Source organism: Limulus polyphemus, unplaced genomic scaffold (assembly GCF_000517525.1).
Source record: "Limulus polyphemus unplaced genomic scaffold, Limulus_polyphemus-2.1.2 Scaffold2755, whole genome shotgun sequence".
In the NCBI taxonomy this organism is placed as follows: Eukaryota; Metazoa; Arthropoda; class Merostomata; order Xiphosura; family Limulidae; genus Limulus; species Limulus polyphemus.
The window spans coordinates 32,209-56,820 of record NW_013668365.1 but is presented as its reverse complement, the minus strand read 5'-3'; the positions used below and the strand labels follow the sequence as shown (position 1 = coordinate 56,820).

Sequence of the window (24,612 nt, the reverse complement as noted above, 5' to 3'; positions counted from 1 at the left end):
CAAAATATGACATGTATGTTTTACCTGAAAGAAGTAAAAATTGAGTAACACAATTACTTCACGTTTTTAATATTGATTACAACCATTTCAGAATATATAAAGTTTTTAATGTTCTGTTTATCTATAGTTTATAACTTCAGCAATTTTTTTCAAGTGAAGTGGCTTGGTATGATTGGGTGTGGTTTGTTGTAATTGAATTGCGATTCTGAAAATTATACATTACTTATGTTTAATTTTGTATTTTGAGAATTGTTAATATTATTGTTAATTGTTATGATGTTAAATAATATAGATAAAATTGAACTTGTAGTGAATAAATAGGAAAATAATTGGTATATTAACTAATTATTGTTAAATTATAATCGTCCATGAAAGATAAATATTATTGTATACCTTTAAAAAAGTACTAAAAAGTTATTTGCAGCAAGCACCATAGAAATGTAAGTAGAATAAAATTATTCTTCACATATAAAACGTTGCTTGTGTATTAATGATATAAATACATTAATACGTTACAGCTTTGAATTGTTTTTGTTTGTTTGTTTTTAATTATGCACAAAGCTACACAGGGGCTATCGAAACCCGGTTTCTAGCGTTGTAAGTCCGCAGACATGCCGCTGTGCCACTGGGGGGCACAGCTTTGAAATGATGCTATAATGGAACCACAACTATTTAGTCATTTCAATAAAAGTAAAGTACTTGGAATTTGTATGATTAAGGTCGATGAACGAGACGTTTTCATCTTGACTGATATAACTTGAAATGTTTTATGTTGCCAGTTTAGATTAACTAAAATTTTGATTGTAATAATGTCATCACAGTATCTTAATCACATAATACCTAAACATCAAAATTATACATAAAGTCTTAAAACATTTATTTTGGTAATTAAATCATATTTATCATATGTATATAAAAATACAGTATTATAGTAAATATTCAAGGTATTGTGATTATAAAATCAAATGCACATTAATATTAGAAATATAATACAATTTGTTTATAAATAGAACATTATTTGTCGTATGGTGTCGCCATCTAAGGATTGCTTAAAAAACTAAAACTACTTCATATCTCTTCTTTATGCGGAATCGTCTCATTTCTATTGAATCTGAGTCAAACTCAATTTTTAGTAGGCCCGGCATGGCCAGGTGGTTAGGATGCTTGACTCGTCATCTGAGGGTCACAGGTTTGAATCCTCGTTCCACTAAACATGCTCGCCCATTCAGCCCGCCCATCAATCCCATTATTCGTTGGTAAAAGAGTAGTCATGAGTGGCGGTCGGTAATGATTACAAACTACCTTCCCTCTAGTCGTTCACTGCTAAATTGTGGACGGCTATCGGTGATAGCTCTCATGTAGCTTCTTTTTCTTTCTCCACCTGACTTTACACGCAACTTGTGTTACCCGTCACTTACGCCCTTTTTAATTATGAATCAACCAGCACGTATACCTACATATTGTTTGTAAATTTAATTGTTTGGATATGGAAAAAGTAGCGTGATCAATGGTAAAATATGTAAGACCGATATCGATGTATTTTATTCTATAGCCTTACTAGGTCTTATCTAAATTCAAATAATACTACTGTATCTAACAGTCAATGTTTATAAGTAATGGCATAGGTGTTTTAGAAAGTCTAATCTGATTCTTTTTTCTGTAACTACTACTCAAATTTTACCTTGTCTCAAATACATTCATGCTTATTACGAATTAAAGGGTGTGTTCCTTGACTACATTTTAAAGAACATAGAAATATTGTTGTAAGCTTTTAGGCATATTGAAACTGGCAATTTTATATCGATTTTGACGAAAAATGTTCAGGCTAATATATCATTTTACAAGAACATTAATCCAAGTTTAATTATTTATTAGAAATGTGACAGTTGAAAGGCTGACAATTCTATTTAAAGAAGCATATATATATATATATATATATATATATATATTTATAAACGTCATATTTGTTATAGTAGTTTGTATTAATTTACGGCCAACCTGTTTCCATCTAATGTTTTGTGTTTCCATTATCTGCGTAAATCCGCGTCAAAAATGTAACATTTATTATTAAAGAAAATAATAATGAAACTTTAAAACTTCTTAATTCACTTAACTAGTCAATATTTACAACTAAGTTCATATGTTAGCTTTTGAAATAATATACATTTCCATGAAGAATTTGAAATCAACACTAAATAAGACAAATGCTGCAAAATGCTCTTACTATTATAATAGTTATAATGCAAAGTTAATGCTTGAACTATTATTTTGCACTTTTCAGTTTAGTGATCATTGCCGCTGTAATGCAATTTTAATTTTCTTAAACCAAGTTACGAGCGGTAATTAGTAAGCCTAATTATATATGTAATCTAACTTAACTCAATGCCGAGTTTAAGGTCCGTTTTCAGGGAATCCCCTTAAAAGTGTTTTCGCGAAATACCCGGTTTCCCTAAGAGGTTGGGTGAAAAGTCTTACCTTTGCGCAAACCTCGGAGCTGTGAGTCCAGTATTTTAGGAAAAAGGGTTTTCGAGAAATTCCCAGGTTCCCAAGGGGTGTGGTGAAAGTTTTACCTTTATGCAAACCTCGAGACTGAGACGATTCGGTTTTTACCGGTTAGAAGTCGGTGAGTCCAGCAGTTTAAGAGGAGTTACGTAACAGACAGACAGAAACACACACACACACACATACTAAACCTTATTATATTAATATTAAGATGATAAATTATTATTTATATCAATTTATATTTCTGACAAATGCTTACTTTATATTGTTATGAACTGACGTACCCATTGAAAGCATGCGGACGACATAGAGACTCCATAGTGTTAGAGGTAAGATCGGTACGCTAATCACATTATTCCATTGCCCGAGGGGGGGGGGGGGTATAAAGGGTATATGCCAGGCTAGGGGACAATCGATTCCGTGTTTCGCCTGTTCTAAGCTGATATACTTTTGTGAAATAATAGTTCAGATAAAGATTATTATTTTGAGAATTTTTTTAAGATACAGAAAATGTCTGCAAAACATTTTGTATTCCGATGATATCCAGTAAAATTTCCGAAATAAGTTGTGTAACATTTTGTGTCAACAAACAAGCCATAATGACACTTTAAATATATTTTAGGAAGAATTTGTATTGCTGACGAGTTCGAGTTCAATTTAGGTTTGAGCTTTTTAATTGCTAGTTTCTTTTATTCTGACATCTTGGCCTCCCAGTGGCTCAGCGGTATGTCTGCGGGCTTACAACGCTAAAAATCGGGTTTCGATACCCGTGATGGGCAGAGCACAGATAACCCATTGTGTAGCTTTGTGCTTAACTTCAAACAAACAAACAAGTTGACATCGCTGTAGGAACTGCACACTTTTGATCCAAATATCTGTTGATGAGCTTCTCTGCAAGTTTCACCTGCGGATGGCTTCAGTGAGTGCCTAAAGCTTCACCTACAAACATTTGGATCGAGAATGTAATGGAATTGATGATGAAAGCAAGTTTACCATCGTATGTAATTCTTATAACGAACAAGATGTCAGAATAAAAAACTTTGGCAATTAAAAAAACTCAAATTTCGAATTACAAGCTACAATTTTGTTATGTTTTACAAGATCTGGAATCTCTCATGGACAAAAACCAAGACATATGCTTAATTTGTCCAAATCAATAAATTATCTTAACTTTAAACCTTATAATACTACTAATGCTGTAGAAGCAACAATGGTTTAGCCCAAGGTTTTCTCATAGAATACAGACTCCCCACATGATGTACAAGCCACTTTTTTAAAAAAATGTACAAGAGTTCCTAATGGCGTACTAGTTAAGACTCGCTCATGATATACAAGCCACTTTTCTCTCATGTTGTACAAGTTAAGATTCCCACATGGTAGCCAAGTCAAGAATTCCATGGTACACATGTCAGATTTTAGTGCACAAGTCATGACTCTCTCATTGTGTAAAATTCAAGACTCGTGTAATTAACATTTGAAGCAGACAGGCGTTTTCACATGACCCAGTTATACTGAGGGAATGATCACACATTGATATTGTTTCGTAATGTAATATAAAATGAATATCGATTTTTATCAAGTTTTTACAAAACCATACAATAAGATTATTAAAAAGGCAATGTAATTTAATGGAAATAGCTGTTTCAAACGTAGTAATACATATTTAATTACTTAGTATAAAACTGTATAAACCTTGTTTAGATCATTTGTTACTGGTTGAAATGAACGACAGTCAAGCAAATCATAAAACGTATTGATTTAATACAGGCCTCCCATACACTCAGAGGTTTTTAATCAATAATTTGAAATCTTGACTTAAAATCAAAATGTAATTAGGCTTGTTCACTTTATACAGTGATAGATTTTAGGAAATTGGATAGCTGGCCATGGTGGCAATTCCACATTGGTTGTACTTGTTCCTCGACATCCTGATGTAACCTTCCTCTCCCCATTGTTTACTCCAGCTGAAAAGAAGATTCGTTTAGTATTAAACAAATCAGATTTTCCCAGGAACATTTTAAACAATATACGACAGTTTAGGTTAGAACTAACAAAGTAACGAACATGTTGCATTTATCTAAAACGTACATTTCCAATTGGAATGATGTTTTTAAATAGAAACATTTGTATCATATTCTAGACATGGTTAATTTCATATGTGTAAGCCCATTTTATTTATATCTACCTAATACTCTGATTAGATTTACTTCCAGTACAGTGTTCATAATGAACTTCGCAATGAAGCTCTGTTAGTATACGAAAACATTCAAATTAGAAAATTTGATTTAAGACTATTTTTCACTACAGTTAAAATGTGATTAGTAAAAAATAAAAACTACACGCCCGAAAGTACAAATACAATAAGCATTCACCGAGTGTTTTACATTAGTTGTATTGTTTGTTTGTTTAAGAGAGAAGTTGAATAAAGGGTTGTCTGTGTCCTCTGTAAGAATCGAACCCCGAATTATGAATACATAACATACATTTACTTCACCTCGAATTACGGATATATATTATATTAATATGTTATATCTTGTCCAGATCTCTGAACATCATTTAATGAAACAATTTTCACGATGAACAGATTCATTTTTTTAATTAAATGTTGTGGATGTTTCAGGTATTTATTTTTCAAGAGTAAAAACCAGCTGCTTTATATAATCAAGATGCAAAAATATGTACATCAAAAAGTAATAGTTGTGAGGATAAGAACACAAATATCATAACAAGCTAAAAACAAGACAATTATCCTAGGTAAAGGGATGACTTTATTCAAAACCTTATTACTTCGGTTACATTATTTGTCTGTACGGAACCATTGGATAGCTGGCGTGCGTTGGTGTTCCACCCACGAGACTTAAGGTTCAGTGAAACCATAATGCTCACACATTAGTTTAAATAAACTAGTTTTTTCACGATTAATATGCATGTGCTTATTTCAGAGTGAGAAGCAAAACCCCCTCCAATCTGCCATAGCCCCCTGGTGGCTAAGCGGTAATCTCGATGATTATAAAGGTAAAAGTCGGAGCTCTATACTCGCGAAGAGCACAACTCAGATACCCCATTTTCTGCTTTTGCACTTAACAACAATCAAAGAGATCGTTTTCTTTAAATGAGGCACTAAAACACAACGCTGCTATGAAGTAGAAGCACGAAACAAATATAAAATACGTACTCCAACTACCCGAGTTGTCAGTATTAATTTCTTTGGTTTATTAGGCATGATCTCTGTTTTTAATTAGTCAAAAATATAGTTTGTTTTTTATAAAAGTTATTTATATATCGAAATATGAGATTTTACCGTAACTCTTTGGAAGTCTGCTTATTCGGTAGGTTGTCGTTAGTGCTAGAGCTTAAAGGGGGTTAACTTCTTGTAAAATGAGAATTGGATGATTGGTTGTCATTATAAGAGTAATTAAGTTATCAAAGTAATAAGTTACTTATTTAATGTTTAGTGAATTATATATTTGATGGGTGAATATATCACAAAAAATACTAAAATTAGATGACTTTCAATTACGTTTTGACTTATAATCCAATAACTTGTGTTAAGATAACCCTTCAACTCGAATCAACGATAGAGAAATATAGGGTAAAGCTCGTATAAGTAAAAAGTTTTGTTTAGCAGTTCACTTAAAAGTGACGTGTTCTATGTGATATGAAACCGCGAAGTTAAAGGAGCCTAACAATCGTGTTAAGGAGGTTCCTACTCTTACTTGAAAACGGTGATCAAACAAATACAACTATGAAGCGTAAGAGTGTCATATAAAGCTTTCAAAGATGTTCGATGTTAGCAATTCACAGTAAAGCAATATCTATTAAATAATGTCTCAGTGATAAGTAGAGCTCCTGAAATAAAGGATTTTGCTGCCTGCTGTTTTCTTCTTTAACTTATAAGTTAATACTTGTGTGTTATGAATAAGTGGACAAATTCTTAAAGTGTTCAAAATACATGTATATAATGCAAAACAGGGTTAGTGTTTTTCTCATATTTTGTGTAGATCTCAATATGTCCTTTTCAGCACAGCTAATCTATTGTAAAATGTTAATCTTCCAAATAATTAAGCTTTATGTTTACCTGTTTTTCACCAGCCAATAGTCAATACCATTATCATTACCATAACCAACAGCAAGAACTCCATGATCCAGCTGAGTACTACTGCAGAATGGATCGTTGTATATTCCACCGCTAATACAAAGAGAAACGGTTTTGATTTATAAAACCATCGTTTATATTAGATTATTTTACATATGGAATTATACAAACGGTTAAGCACGCTTTCCGTATCTTCTAAGTCACAAAGAGAGATAAAAATAAACTTTGTAAACTGAAATCAACTAACATATTCTTTTAACTTCATCCAGTTCATCTGGTCACATAACAATCTAGCACTAATATCGTCATATAGTATACTTAATATAATATCATTTCAGATAAAATTATACGTCATATCAGCTTACAGTACGTAATAAGGTCTTTTTTAAAAAATTACATTTGTTATCACTAATACAGCTTGGTACACGGTGAGAAATGTCATAAAGTGGTTCAAAACTTACAACACACGAATTTTCTCACATAACTTATAAAAGTTATTTTAAACGAGTGTAAAGATATATGTGGAAAATGTCTAATTTGTCAAAGAATTAACCTTTATATTTAGTTGTTCTTTATCAGCCACAGCTTCATGGCTAAAGTTAATAACCATTACGATAATGTGTGCAGGTTCTCCTAAAGGCTTTAATTTAAACACCAACATTAAGTATAGATAGGACAAATTCCAATATATAGAAATATTTATCATATCATATACAAAATTGAGCGTATGAAGTTTGTTTAAAAAACTAATATATATATATGAAAGTATGTTCCTTCTTGTAAAATATACACTATCTAACACTACTCTGAGGCTTCTAATAATTGGTGTAACTCACTTAATAGTGTTTTTACCAGTTGAAAGGTTAACTCTGAATTTCGTACCAAATTTATTTATTCTTGACTGTTTTTGCTTAATTTATCTTTATAAGATTTAAGTGAGCTTGAATATATTATCTTCCTGGGTAATTTTTATGTTATATTAGTAATACAAAGTAATATTAGCATCTTATGTTTTGGCCATCATCCTTTGTTGATACGTTATTTTGCATACAAAAGTTTTTGGTAGGTATACAGGCAAGACAGTCTACAAAACTATAAGGTAAAAAGTAAATTAAAGTATGTAGTTATTTATGTATACATACACTATATATAATTTTATACAAGTACTTCCTAAAACGTGTTTAGTTAATACAATACGCTTATATCACTCTAAAGTTGTTAATTTTCTAATTTTTCAACTTCTAGAATTTAGTATGTTGAACATTCAAGCCCATATTTTATTTGTATACGTTTTAGATATTATGTTTGAAAATGATGTATTTCATAATGGATAAAATTCAAGGAAACTTGTATAAATACTTAAAATATATTAAAATACTCAACGATCAACGTTATATAATATGCAATGTTTAGAGGTCTTTAAAGCTATATTCTAAGATTTAAAAATGAACTGTTATTTATCAAATACGAAGCAATGGATAAAAGTTTCTCATCTCATATTGTTGATACAGCTATGAGAACATTTAACAAAATAACAAATCATGATCAAAAAAGTAAACTAAAATCAACATTTGATAAAATAGATAAAAAGAAACGTTGTTTTTTTACCAGATGTTTTTACCCATTTATAAACAATTTAATAAAATTAGCCAAATACTAAATAAAACTAAAGAAGAACTCAATTTAATGAATAAAATGGGTATTTATGAGATTTAATGTTGGATGTAGTTGTGTTTATATTGGTTAAACTAGAAGAAATTTAAAATTTAGAGTAAATGAACACAAGATAAATAATGAAAACTCTGCACTAGCTGAACATGAAAAATATACTGGCCATGTTATCCGGTGGGAAACCCAATAATATAACGGCTAGAAATATTAGAAAAAACAAAAAATAATGGAACACAGCAAAAATGGTCATGCTTTATTTGTAACTATATGTTGTACAGCATTTATTTATCACACTCCTGAGGATGAGGTGTTTGTTTGTTTGTAGTTAAGCACAAAGCTATACATTGGGCTATTTGTGCTCTGCCCACCACGGGTGTCGAAACCCGGTTTCTAGCTTTGTAAGCCCGCAGACATGCCACTGTGCCACCGTTGATCGTTTTTTAAATAAAAATTTTAATTGTATATTATTTCATGTTGATAGTTAAGTATTTTGACATATTTTGATGTATTTCAAATACAGATACTTACGAATACGAATGGAAACTATCACGACTGGCATCAATAGTAACAGAAATCGGTCCAATTGTGGCAACAGCCAGTTTTAAAGCATTTTCAGATCCCATAGTGACGGTTTTATAAGTAATGATGCTGGCACCTACACAATCACGCCTAAACTTGCATTGTCCATCCTAAAAAAAAACAAAATTCTGTGAGTTAAGATTAAACCCGAAAAGTTGTTACAATTTTATAGAAAGAAGCTGTTGACTTCTTCCACTTTTGTTTAATCAAAAATTAAACAAATATTAAATGAAAAAATGTAAGTGAAAGCTACATATTAAAATTAATACTGTCGATTCACCTAGGCTATTTTATCATATAGAAAAAATAACGTTGTTTCTCTTAGCAAGGACCTCTGAAGTACATCAGTGATTTGAATTACATCATATAATTTGTGATAAAATTTGAGAAATAGACAGTAAATAATGCCATATTAAAAACGAACGATCATTGTGTTAAAAATATACCTTAAATAACTGTAAAAAATTTAATATAATCAAAATATTATTTTTAGTTTCATTTGATTCTGGGTTTCATATTACTTCGACCAAAAGAAAAATTAAGTAATAGTCTCCGACTAGCTTCTGAATCTTATTTTGAAAGTGACACGTTAGATATCAAATTGTTTTCACATGGTAAATGCCTAAAGAAAACGAATTAATCATTTTCTGAGTTGTGTCTGTGACGGATTTACTATTATATATTTATTTCAATATCGATGATTGTTTAAATTAAATTTATGTTTGGAAATATACATAACTTATACTGTTAAATATGTATTGCGAAACTCCCGCCTAATTTCTAAAGTTGTTGAAGATTCTCGAGTGTAAGAATCGACAATATATGTGTATGTACGTAAACGCTAGTGTTAGCGTCAGTATTGTTACGTAAACTGAAATTTCGAGAAATTCTCACGCACGCCTATAAATATAACCAACTTTTGTATATATATATATATCATTGTCTGTAATAAGTAATTGTAATAACTGTTATTGTAAATTGTATTGTTGTTTGTATAATAAAACATATTTGTATAAAACAAAGAAAACTGTGTATCAATCTTGTTGGCAAATATCATAAATTGGATACATATCAGCATTTATTTAACTACTAAATCTCAATTACAATCTAACTCAGTTTTAGGCTATTTCAAATTGTAATACATAACATGACTATCGTAAGAAGATAGTTAAATCCATATTGTGGAAAATGTTTTGCTATGTATTTGTTTCTCATTTCAATTACCTATACCAAGTATTATAATTTGCTTAGTTTACATCTGTTTCGTTAAGAAGGTGGTGCTATTTTTCATGCAAGAGGCTGAGAGAAAATATTTAATATATGGTTATTTTATAAGAAACTCACCTTTCCTGTGTAAGGATAACACATTTATGTGTCAATTCCTCTGTTTTTGATAATGTAGCGGAAGGCACCATCCATTGATCCTCCATTGCATCCAGCGTTTCCTTACGTTTCATGGAATAAAATAAAGCCACCATTAGTCTTTAATCAAACATTTTAAAAATATATGTCGATCAAAAAACCCTTTAGAATATCAAAAACATTTTAGTGTGAAAATATCTTAATTGTGTTAACTGATTAGTATCAATTGCACATTAAGATATAGAGACACCAGTTCACCAGTTTTCAGAGCATGTTGTCCCTCCACTGATCCAGTAGCGGAAAAAGCCCAACACGAGCCACATTGCTCCTGTTGAGTATCAGTTTTTTTTAATTAAATTTTAAATTTTATAGTTATCAACAACTACAATACTTTAGAAAAGTAAAACATTTCCTTAACAATTGATGTGCAGTTGTATAGTTAGTTAACTGGACTGTGACGAAAGAAATACAATGTTGTTTTTTTTCAATAACAGACTTTGTCTTGAAAGTTCTACTTATCTTTTGTAAAGCGAAGCATTCGCCTATTGGTATTTCAACTTAAACAACTGGGCCCCCATGTAAAAAAAAAAAGTCACTACGAATCATATAGTTAGGAAATTGTTTATATAAACTTAAGATATGTGCAAAATATACAAATATATAGATCAATATATCAGTGATCTGTCAGGAAATTTAACTTACACAATGATATGAAAGGTAAGTTTACCAATGTCAACTAAATCAGTGGCTTTCAAGCAAACACTCAATCAAAGTATATAGAATGATATGAAAAAGAAAGAGAGATACTAAGAAAGCATGCAACAAGACAGCGATGTTTAGTTTCACGAAGATATCAAGGATTTAGCATTATCGGAAATTGTACTTAAATTACATCACCACCATCTGGAGCCTTATCTTTTATTAGATGATCAGGCGAGAAGGATTACACATTGTTTGAGAACAGCTGGTTGGTTTATTGTTTGTTTGAAGGTAAACACAAAGCAACACAATGGGCTATCTGTGCTCTACCTACCACGGGTATCAAAACCCGGTTTCTAGGGTTGTAAGTCCGCAGACATACCGTTGTGCCACTTGGAGGGCCAGCTGGTTGGTTTAACAATGAATTAGTATGTAGTCTGAAATGTGGTCATGAAGAAGATGTGGAGGGAAACTTCTTAAATGAAGCATATTCAATTGTACTTATGATATGTCATATAACAAAGCCCTTTTGAAGGATGAGAGAAGCAAACTAGTCATTAATGAAGAAAATATGTTTGAGTTTCAGGTATAAAGGTCGGTGTATCATAATTAGATATAATATTCAAATATGATAGATAGTAAAAACCCAGATTCCAATGTATAAATTGAAGTTTCTGGATAAAATAAGGAATTTATTATATTCTCACTGTAAATTATTCCCGAAAGACTTGAGAAAAATTTAGTCTACGAAACTTGTATTATAATGGAGAAACAAACTAATCCAGGATAATTTCTGTGGCCATTTTAGTTGTTGTGTGACCTGCAACCTAAAAGAAAACGTAGAAGAGGATTGAGATTTCCTAAGTTCATCTGTTTGTGATATTAATAAATTCGTGAAAAAAGAAAGTAAGTGACAAAAATGAAAGATCACAAGTCATTTTAGAATTTTACAAAATCTACTACAAACCAACAAAATATGTACCTGGTGAATATCGAAAGTAAGTGGAATTTTACAGTAAACTACAGGTTCCACCAATAGGATTATATATGTGTAAATGTAAATATGTTGGCATAAAAATAACTAAAAAGTTAAGAAGCCCAAACACATACATCTTAGTTTCAGTTTAGTTTGCTCCAACATAGAGGTTATTAAAATACGCCATTTAATAAATGAAAACAGATTTACAACGATTCGAGATGTAAGATGCTTCAAGCATCAATAATCTAAGAATGCCTCACATAAGATTTATTCCTTACTAGAATAAAATAAAACATATACACGTATGAAAAGGGAACAAAGCTACGTCAACATAAAAAGAAACTAAAATATATCGATACGATTACATCTGATAGAAACCACTGAGTACATTATAAATGCAAAGTTACAAGTTAAACATGTATTAGAATCTTCAGAAAATCTTATGCTAAAGTGGTATTAAAGTAGTAACTAATGTTATAACGCAATAATATCATTACCTAAATTAATGAATCACTATATAACTTCGAGAAATATATATGTTGATTATATGCATATTTTACACAAATATTAAATTAATGAGGAGACGTAAAAACGTACAGAAATGAGAACGAAAAATACAACATAAACTAGTAAAGTGTATTCCCACAGAAATAATGTAATTTAACTTTTCGGTTTATATCATAAAAGAGAAATAAAAGACATACCAGTCACCATCCATCTATAATAAAAGACCTACCAGCAATATCCATCTACAATAAAAGACCTACCAGTCACTATCCATCTACAATAAAAGACCTACCAATCACTATCCATCTACAATAAAAGACCTACCAGTCACTATCCATCTATAATAAAAGACCAACCGGCCACTATCCATTTGTAATAAAAGACCTACCAGTCACTATCCATCTACAATAAAAGACCTACCAGTCACTATCCATCTATAATAAAAGACCTACCGGCCACTATCCATTTGTAATAAAAGACCTACCAGTCACTTTCCATCTATAATAAAAGAACCTAAAGTCACTATCCATCTACAATAAAAGACCTACCAGTCACTATCCATCTATGATAGTGTCATCATCAGGTACAGTCTCCATACATATAATTGTTCAATCATGAAAAGCTGAATAATCGTCATCCATTCTTCCTCAGATTTGGGTTGTTTTGAACAAAGAACCGATGTATGAAAATGGGACTACAGTTGAGAAATATAAACTAATCTTCTAAATGGCGAATATTAAAGCATGGTGTCCTAACAGCGTAGTCTAGACAGAGGTATCACACTGTATCATTTAACTAATTTGTTACTGGTTTATGTAAAATGTAATCAACAGACACCTTTAATAACGTAGCTCACATGTGGGAATGATTTCATTTGCTTTATATTATTTAGATGGAATTTTGAAGCACACACCGTAGAACGCTCTTACTGAAATCTTAAGAGGAAACAAACAGTGACATTGTGTTAGCAAAAAGGAAAAATTACATTTTGATGAAAAATTAAACTTTTGGACTCTGATGATGCCTGCTTAAACGTATAACAGTAAAGCATATTTTATATAAAATATAAATACTATTTTATACATTTTTACTCTTTTTAACTGACATATGACTTGCAGGCCCATTAAAAATAAATCTCAGTTACTTGCTCAAGATACAAATAATTAAATAGTAACAGCTCTCTTGGAAAGCAGGGTATAATATACCGAGTTACACTTCTAGGAATTAAACAACCTTATATATCTCATAGTGATAATAATTCTAACTACTCTCTCTTTATACGGTTATAAATTATCTTGTAAAAATTTACTAATAACTTGAATTTTTAAGGCTAAATAGTATATCAGCATGAAATAGTAGCCAAGATCTTTACAAGTATCTCAGTTTTATAACATTATTTTGACTCTCTCGATAAGTCTCGTTACCTTTGACTTGTAATGTTTAATATTTATTTCTAAAAGTAAAATTAGAGTGTCCATACACTAGATTCGAGTATTCATGGTTCGCATGCCGTTACCGAAAAAATGCACTCCGCACTTTGAGTTAATGGGTACTGCTATAAGAATGAATCAAGGTCTTCTATTCGATCAATTAAGAGAAGCCCAATGTTTGACAGTGGTTGATGTTGACTATTTGTTTTTCCTCTAGTTTACCAATTCATAAGTCGGGATGGCCTTGCTTAGGTAGGCCTTATGTAATTTTGCTCTATAATTTCCAAGAACAAATAAATGAATTTCCATTAGATTTTTCAATAGAAAAAAATATTATTATATCTTATTAAGACTACAATATTAATTCATCGAATGCATTTTGTACCTGATTTTTAACATCAGTCACCACCCCCTTTATTCTCCAGTCTATCGCATCAGAAACTATGACGTTAGGTGGAGCTACAAAATGGTCATTGGTTGTTTTGGTTTGGTTGAACATTCTGAATCCGTTCAGCTGCTTTACAATTTCCTCACGAGTCTGATAGTGGATTTGAAAATAGAAGTATATTCAAAACATAATTACGTAAGACGTTTTTATTTTACTTTGCTAACATTTTGGAATTATATGAAGTAATATAAATGGGAAAATGTTACTTAGTTAGAAAAATAACACTTCAAAATTTATCATAGATAAAAAAATAATGCCCTTACAAACTTGCGGTGATAAACTGTCCTGGACAGCGAAGTGATTCGTAAAAAGCGTGAATAATTTAATCAAGTTTTTCATAATATTGTTCCTACTGATCTAACGTTTAAAACCACATCGTAGTGGAAGTACCATTTGTTAGTGTATCAAACTCTGGAGAGGAAGTTGCAGCCGGAAATAAGTTTAGGTTTTTAAAACATTTCGGTTTATATAACTTTCATATTACAAATACACGTGTTTTTAAACATCTAGCAGTGTTTTAAAACTTCTTGTTTAAGAAGTACCTAATGTCATAGGGTACTACACAGTTTCTTGTATATTGTTTAAAAGTCTTCATGCTGAATAACAAAGTTCAATAAAACACTCCTGTGTTGATATAATAAATACAGAAAATATTGTTGAAGAATTAGAATTTAATGTACAACTTTAGGTGTATTTTCAAATAATTGATACACCATAAATAAAACTTGTATTAACAACAGCTCTACTTGTGTTCTGTGAAACAAAAGTCTGGTCTTTGAATAGCTGTGAGTTCCAGTTAAAACAACTAAATCATTGTAGGCTAACAAAAAAGAATATAAACATGTTGCTGATACACAATCTTTGACTTGAATTTTATACAAACTACATATACAAAATAACGTGTGACTTCACAACACAACGCCTTTAAAGTAACAATTTTGAACTGAAAACAGTACGTCATTTGTAATGATAGAAAACTCACGCAGCTTGCGTTTTTATACCGCTGTAACGATCAGTTGTGTTACAGGTCACACAAGTCTGTGTTTTGAGAACACAATTTGGGTTGTGCAATAACACCATGTTGTTGTTAGTTTAGAAGATAACTTTTTTTTTAGAGTACAGTATGTATCAAAGTTGAGTGTAATTATATACATATATAGTTGTGGCTTGAAAAACAAACAGGATCCCTACTAATTTATATATTAATACGATTAAACAGATCTCTGGGTATACAAAGATTTTAAGATATTCGAACTTACATTCTCGAGCTTATAAAGATGCTGGTCTAACAGAGTTCTTGACTGACAATTATGCATTGAATTTATTTTGATAATACGATGTCATTTTGATTATTTTCGATTTTATTTTATTGGTATCTCTTTAAATGTAACTTATGTTCTGAATGACTTACTTGATTGATTATTATAACTAACATAAAGTTGATTTATAGATATTATTAACTGTTGTTAATTATATATACGTTTAAATTACTATTAATTAATTTGATTTCTCTCTGCTTTTATTCACGATGTTTGGTTCACGTTAGTCTATCACAACCGCTACACAACAGTGACGTATCTTTCGCACAGCTAAGTCGATAATAACGAAAGCTATCAAATACAGCTGTTTCAGTATATGTCTTGTTACGATAAAAAATATTCCTAATAGTCCTAAAATGTATTAGAATAAGAAAAAATAAATGAATTGATAAATCATAATCCAGGTTCATGAAGTCAGGCTTATTATAAGTCCTCTTTATAAATTTTACATGTACATTGACTTACCATATCACTCAGTTTGTTCAGGCCTAACCTATAAGTATGGATTCCAAGATCTGCTTCCAAATTATGGTGTAAAATAAGAGCTACTTTCTGTTCAAAGATGGCTCGTCGTACACCATCCTCCTTTTTGTCATAGATCTTGTTGTAAGCTTTCTATACGAGATAAAACGAATCGAATGATATACTGGATAATAAACTTGCTAAATACATTGCGATTTTCAATCAATATAGATTCTATAGTCTAATAGATAGATCTAATAAAGTATGCATAATTTAGATACAGTTAAATAAGTTGAGTAATTAAATTTTATAATGAAACTTTTGTCAAAGCTTATTTCACTGTTGTTTGTTTCATTTTATTTCCTGCAACATACCAAACGTGTATGTAGTCATCTGTGTACCTTTCCAAGTGATCTTGTTTTTTTTATCTCAATCTGCTTCACCTTTTTTGAATAAACTTAAGCTACAGCAAAGCAACACGTGCAAGGTAAGCAAATATTAGACTACAGTTTTTGATCTTTGATCAAGATATTCGAATGTCAGTTCAGGAAGATCTATTTTTCATCGTGCACAATACGAAAGACCAAAAAAACCAATATCACCACGCTGTCTTGTGATCGAAACGTTACATGATAAAAATGTTAAGAGAGTAATATATTATTCTTACATGAAGTATAAATGTTTGAATCTTTTTTAGATATTTATATCTTTACCTTGATGTTGACTAAATAAGCAATAAATAAAGCGGAAAATAGCTTTCAGAGCTAAGTACAACAAACCAGGAAAGGAAGCAATGTGAAAACCGATACCAGTCACAAGTTACGACATTGAGTTATCGTAAAATGTAATTTATTTTATTTTTAATTGGTCGGCTAAATTAATAATAAACATATACGGTAAATTAAAACAATTTCTGAACAACACAGCATTACAACCATGATCTAAACAACAAACCCTTGAAATTCAGATAGTTTCGTAAAATGCTTCCCTAAAATGCTTCCCTTTAATTGAGTAGAACGTGGTCTAGTGGCGATCAACGGATTCGAAGTTATGAGTTCTCGTCCCGTTATCACAAAAAAAGATAAAAAAAACATATATATAAATATATATTGTGTTCCGCACTTGGAGGCCATGGGTGCATTATAGAAGAGATAGCTAATTCCTCCTAATGGATTAGAGTGGCTCAAGGGTTGGCGGTGGATGCTGTTGACTAGCTGCTTTCCCTCTACTCTCGTATATCTTAGCGCAAATATCCGAAACAAACAATCTCTTTAGTTGATAATACAGTCAACCTCTTTACATTCTTTTCCCAGAATTCAGAAAATTTGTATTCTAGAAATGAAACATTTTAAATTTGTCTTTATTTTATAACTGAGTAAATCTGATTGATAGAAAAACGAAAGTCTATGTCTGTGCAGAAGTTGGATAAACAGATGTAGAAAATATAATATTTTTTTCTGATATCAGCTTTTTTTTAGTTAGTTTTCTAAAGAGTAAAGAGTGAATAACGAATCATATATTTGATATACAATCTTATAATAAAATATAATCAGGAAGTCACATGAAGTACACGTACTTTGTAATTCAGCCAATGTTGAGTGAGATCTGAGTCGAATGACTTTCCCAAGGAAACAGCGAGCAAAACGACAAAAAATTTCATATACTTCATCTGCAAGCAGTAAAACAAGAAAGTTAATTCAAATTAGATACAAAATTGCGACCAGGAAGTAAAAATTTACAATACATCACTATAAAATAAATTTCAGATTTTTAGAAAAACACAAGCAACATTGTTCTTTATAATGTCCATAATCCATTGGAAGTAATAAATGTGCATTGTCGTGGAGAATGACGAGTGAAGAGCGTTTATGATGAAGGGCTTGATTTAAACATTCCAGTTGCTGACTAGTGATCTCTGCATTGACATTTCGCTGTGGATTGATGTCCCACCAAATGCATAGCATCAATTTCTGTGGATGTAGTCTAGGTTATGGAGTCGGAAATGGTTTTTGTCTAGAACTGAGCCATTGTTTTTGGCGTTTAATTTTCGCATAGGGAATCCATTTTTTATCACCGGTGACAATTCTGTCCAAAAATGGTTCACACGCATTACGTGCCAGAAGAGACGAAGCAACGTTCGCACGTCTGAAATGATGATCATCGGAGAGTTCGTGAGACACCCAAACACCTTTTTATGGAGTTTTCCCATATTCCTTAGATGTTTAAGTATTGTTTCATGAGAGACATGTAATTTCAGGGCCATTTAGGGGGTGTGTTGCCTTGGGTTAGACTCAACAAGCGTCTTCAGAGCATCAATATCAATTCCAATATGTCGACCCCTGTCATCACAGTTTTTAAGATTAAAATCATCTGAAGAAAATTTGCTGAACCATCGTTGACACTTACGAACGTTCAAAACATTTCCATAAACTTATTTGATATTCTTTGTGGCTACAGAGGCGTTGTTTCCCTTCTTGTATTCAAACATCATTACATGCCGAATGTGTGCCATCACTATAAGGGATTAGAGTATACTAAATATTACACATTATATAGGCTACACTAAAGTGACGTTTAGGCGGTTCGTTTAACTATTATACGTGACGTACGTTTTTTGGACGGTGGTTAATGAAAGTGTTCCAAAACGCGACATTAATTTCTTGACGACCTAATAGAATAATAACATAGGCCTGCGAATTTAAACTTGATAAAAGCTGTTTCGGTTATAATAACGGATTTTCCATAATTCAGCTTCGCGGATTTCGAAAATATTCATTTTTTTTCTAACACGTAAGAATTTTTTTATAAATTTAGAAGAAAGAAAAACTCTTACTTAGATCAAATTATTATTTCGTTTATCACAATGAACATTCTATTATTATTATGTTTGTTAAGAAAAATACAAACAAACTGAAAAAAGGGAAGATAATTGATGTCAAACGAATATGTATCTTCATTAATCCTGATTTTTTGTGTAAAATCTACGTTTTTTAGTCTCAAAACTACGAGTTTTGGTCTTTCTTTTGTGTATTGCATTATGATTTTTTTGCGAAAATTTTGCACGTGATGGAGAAAAATGGATATCATTTTCGGATTCAGCGTATAGGAATTATTGTAGAACATGTATAACTTTCAAGACAATAAAACCATCGCAGGCCTGTGTAATGACTTTTCTTGCAGCTGTCTTTAATATAATTTCAGTTCATGGGTTTTGTAAAGAGGAACCAGTAAAATGTTAATGTTTGTATGATACACTCCTTCATTATTTCCTGTTATTCAGGAGATGTCGTTGCAGTACAACTATCAAGTCCGACAATCCCCTATCTGACGACAATGCGTCTTGTCAATAGTCCTGTGGTGTGATTTCTATTTAAAAAGGCTCCGTCGTATAGCTGTCATATTCAAAGCACACCTCTTCTCACTATTGGTTTCCTTAATGTATCTACTGTAGTAGCATGACGGTTTCCCAGCGCCCGTTTCAGTCTGATTGCACAGAAATGCATAAGCGCCATTCCACCAGCGACTTGAAAAGTACGTCTTCCTGTGGAATAGCATGAATACTTGTTTCAACTCCAGCTGATTGAGGTATGCGATGTTTGAACAAATATGTCTAGGAAACAATTTGTGTGCACGTGACTTGTGTCGTTTTTCCAGATAGTTTTCTTACCTGTTAAGGTACGACTTGCCGCAGTCTCTTTCTGGATGATCCTTGGCCAAAGATGCTCCATATTCCTATGTTTTTCAATGTCGTTAAATACAACAGGTATACTTGTTTTGGAAATTCTAAATTCCCGAACTGAACAAATCTTTGTGATTTGAATGTACAAATATTTTGCGTCGAAAAGGGCTATTACACGCTATTCTTAAAAGCAATCAATTTTCGTCACGCTACCTACGAATTGCCAAGCAATGAAAAATTTTATTTCTGGTGAATTACACTGCAACATTATATTAGCTAATTTACTCATTTGCATACTTAAAATCGTTTTAGCATAACGTGCCCCAAACCTTTGTAAAATTTACTGATTTATGCAATTTTCAATAAATTTAGCTACACGTTTATAACTAAATATCATGATGGTTAAGAGTAGGAGCAGTTAATTAAGAATGCTTATTCGAAATAGGTATAACCCAGTATAATTTTAAAACACATCATTGATTACTGACTAGCTTTATTTTCTCTGGATAGATTTTGTATTTATTATAAAACTACAATGCAACTATAAAGAAAAAAAACATTTTCAAAATAATTAACTCTATAAAACTATTTATCCTGAAAGATTAAAATTTCACCAGAAGCACATTGAGAATCATAAGATTTGGTTAGGAATGGACTTGGTTAAATAAGAGGGTAAATGAACATTATCCACAACAGATTATGCTTTCAGTAGCTTCAGTTAGGGACAGGCCTGATATGCTGACTGAGAGTCATGAAAAGCACAGTGAATATCTTATGTGACTCTTTTTGAGCCACCCTGTATCACTGCCAAACTTTTCGGTTTAAAACTTACGATTTTGTATGTGCGTCTCATGAAATTTAGTTTCCAAGACGAGTTATTTTCAAGTAATAATCACCCTGTGCATTCAAATTAGGAGTGCAATCTGGTTGATTTACCATTGTAAACCAACAAAATTTGCGCAATACATTAAAATTCCAGAGATGCTAGAACTGTCACTTGAGATGAAAAAGAAAGAGTTCAGGGAGCTAGTATTATTGTGAATCAAGCATTCACAGCTAGTACAAAAAGAAATACAAATATAGTTCTGTACATTCACAGCTATCTTTACAAAAACAAATACAAACATAGTTCTGTACATTCACAGCTATCCTTACAAAAACAAATACAAATATAGTTCTGTACATTCACAGCTATCTTTACAAAAACAAATACAAACATAGTTCTGTACATTCACAGCTAGTCCTTACAAAAACAAATACAAATATAGTTCTGTACATTCACAGCTATCCTTACAAAAACAAATACAAATATAGTTCTGTACCTAAGTGAAAGACGCACCAATTTTGCAACGTTATCTGGTGTAAAATAAAAAACGAGACAGAGCTTTCAAAACAATTACTGTGTTGTTTATGCGTGAAAATGTTACTTCCATTAAAATTTAGTTTAGATTTCCAATTTGTTATGTAATATATAAATTTCTTACGGCATTAATTTGATGACTCTTTCCTTTTGTATGTACTTCTAAAGTTGTTTCCTGAACTGATTTCGTTTTTGATAAGCTATATTACAAAATCCACCGCACTGCACTAGGCAAAAACAGTTACTTCTTACTCCTCTACAGTTCTCAAGAGCCAATTCATTGCTTCTCCGTAAGTTATACTCTTTATATAGTCTAAAAGAACTAAAATAAATTCATGATTTAAAACCTGACTTAAACTTCTTGCCTTTTGTTGTTGTTATCTTTTCTTTTTAAATAATGTTTAAAGTTTTTATTTCTGGCCGTATTTAAATATGCACGCTCACGTCTTCCGATATTTTCCAAGGCAGCCAGAGTTGAATAAACTAATGGAAGAGATACGGAATTTTAATCAATTATGTTTCAGGTTTAAAATAATGAGACACGATTAGTAAAGCAGTTGTGGTAGAAGGAAATTATAATTGGTTATATATAGAGGGAGCACCACTCCAGTCTATCTCCGCTGTTGTAATCGTTATTTGCATCTTAGGTTTAGTCATCAAAAAACTGAAAGTATAGAAAGAATAATACATACAATCTAGAAATTGTTTAACCTCATATGTACTACTATTATTATTTTTTTACTGTATTTCACTAATATGTCCGAGGTTTTGGTTTGTAATGTTTATAGATTGGTTGCATCCTACAGCCTTCCGAACAAAACATTGTCAACAATACGCTGGTATTTTTCGGTTTTGGAACACTGATATCAATAACTACACATAAAACAAAACTTCAAGCAAAGTGCATTTGTGTCCCTTAATTAAAGGATGTTAGTATAACCACTAACATTTTGATGGAGCTTTTACATGATGTTTCTTGTATCAAAGTTGCTGCTAAGTATAAACATCATATAGTTGCAGTTGTTTGCTTAAAAAAAAAGTATTGCTAATTATTTTTATATACCGTGTTGTCAGTGATCTTTTATCACGATGAAAAAATGATCGTCATTTAAAACACATTGAAGTTAATAAATAATATAGAAAAATTAAGAAATAAACATATTAATACTAAACAAACCCAGTTAAGCCACCTCAATGACAATAATAATAGTGCTTGAAGCTGATTAAAACCATAACTGTACATATAATTCCATCACTTAACAGCATGCTACACATAAAGTTATGTTTTGTACAGAACTAAGATTAGTCAGTTCGTATCGCGTAACAATTTCTTTGTTTGTTTCAAAAGTTCTTTCAAAGTTACAAGAGGGTTATCTGCGGTAATCGTTCTTAATTTGAACAGATTGATTAAAAGGAAGGCAGTAGTCATAACTATAGGCCGTCAATTATTTGGTTACTCTAATCAAGTAGTAAGATTTGTCTGTCACTCTTATAATGCATCACCCACTGTCCCAAACTGTGTAGTGTGATTTTGTTTCGGTGATAAAGGGACGTAAACTATGATAGTTAAGCTCCACAGTCCGACACGTTAACCAATAAACCACGTTCGGCCTTCGTAGTGTGATATAGATTTAGGAAACTTTACAATGTCTATTTAATAAAAACATATGTATATATACAGGGCGGGGCAAAGTTATTATACAGTTTGTACCAACTATACGATTAGTAGAAATGAAAATATTACGAAGAGTTGAAACCAGTTTCATTCTTGTTTGTTTCAGAGTAGTAGTTAGAAATGAAACTATGCTCTAAATTAAACATCTATATAGTCACTTTTGCCAACCCACCCCAATTTTAGAATTGTTCTACTGTTAGATATATGCAATGTTTCTCACTAAAAATTTGTTGTTTTTTTCTGCACGTATTTATAGGATTTGTGTTATATAGTTTGTAGATGTCGTACGATCTGTGACGTCAAAGGTAGATAGTTCCACATAGTACCACTATGGGCGGATAGTACCAAAATTTTCCACTGGTGCAGATAGTTCCAACATATGCTTTTAGTTCAAAAATTGGTACTATAGATATGATATTTATATGAAGTACCGCCAGGTGGCATGTAAAGTGCCTCCAGGGTGAGTCCCGGATGTTAGAGTCTATGGATGTCGACCTGTCGATTCTGTAAAAAGCCCATATTGAACTAGCTTATAATTTACCCTCGTTATCAGTTTATTCAATAATAAACAAAGTATTATAATGCACAGAATATAGATAATGATGTTATAAATGTACTACCATCCATGAACCAATTCCAGACACAAATATAACACTTTCAAAAACAGTTTTCTTAACATATAAATAATACTATCGCTGTAACGTGTGACTGACGTGGCTAACGAGAAGCCGTTCTTTCTAATGGATCATTCCAGGAATAGTGATATTTTGAAACAAATATACTATGAACAATTGTCTCCTAATTTTCTGATCAAAGGGTGTCCTGTATCTGTAGGAAACAAACTTGCTAAACAGTATAATATGGTTAGTTCAATATATATATAGTAAATAATTTATTGTAACTGAAGATTACCCATTTTTCTTAACGTATAAATCCTAACTGTGTAAATCTCATTATGTACGACTTTCCACATATCAATACCAGTTACAAATTAATATATAAATTTAGTTAAACTGGAATACACAAAATATTAATTTTATGTATTAAAATGCTTTCTTTATTATTTAATAAATTGTTAACGAAGTTAAATTATTAAGTAGATAGCTCAACCATAACGATAATGCAGAACTAATATTGTGTCAGAAATGTTGCAACCGAGGTCAAACATGTTGAATAAGACCTATTTGCACACTGAGACAAGTTAATATCTGTCGATTTCAACACCTGGGTCACACCCAGGAGGCAATCTATACTCCATCTGGTTATATTTCAGGTGACTATACATCCCCCTGGTAGCAACTTTTAGAACTAAAAGCTTGTAGTAGCAGATGCCGAAATTACAGCTCAGAGTAACATATTTTAGATCTATCCGCTCCTGACGTCACTGTGTGGAAGTATCTGTCTATGAAGTCACAGGAAGCGCGACCCACTCTTTCCTCTTGGCCGCCATCTTGCAAGCGACTAAACACACTTACTACTTATTTATATATATGTGTGTGTGTGTGTGTGTGTATATATATATATATATATATATATATATTTGAACATAAATGAAAAACAGAGCTACATCTAAAATTCGCAACTTCCAAAACACTGACAGGGGAATTATCATAACATTTTGCAATATTGTACGTTTTGAAAGTTTTCTCGTGAAAACTAATTTATAGGAATGTTATTGGATAGTCTAGGCAATATAAACTTTGTAAGTAACATAAACACTCCTTCAAATGGGTAATTGGAAATTAATTTATAAAGGCCATATTGTATAATGTATAATCGCTAAGCGAGTAATGATATTGGTTCAAAATTCAGGCTTTTTATTAAATTTTGTTACTTTATAGTTG

The 24,612-nt window shown here is 31.5% G+C and overlaps 1 pseudogene; it reads right to left on the bottom strand.

Annotated features, from left to right (window-relative positions):
* Window positions 1-4,308: 4,308 nt before the first annotated feature.
* On the bottom strand, window positions 4,309-19,782 carry LOC106467824 (annotated as a pseudogene).
* Between the last annotated feature and the right edge of the window lie 4,830 nt (window positions 19,783-24,612).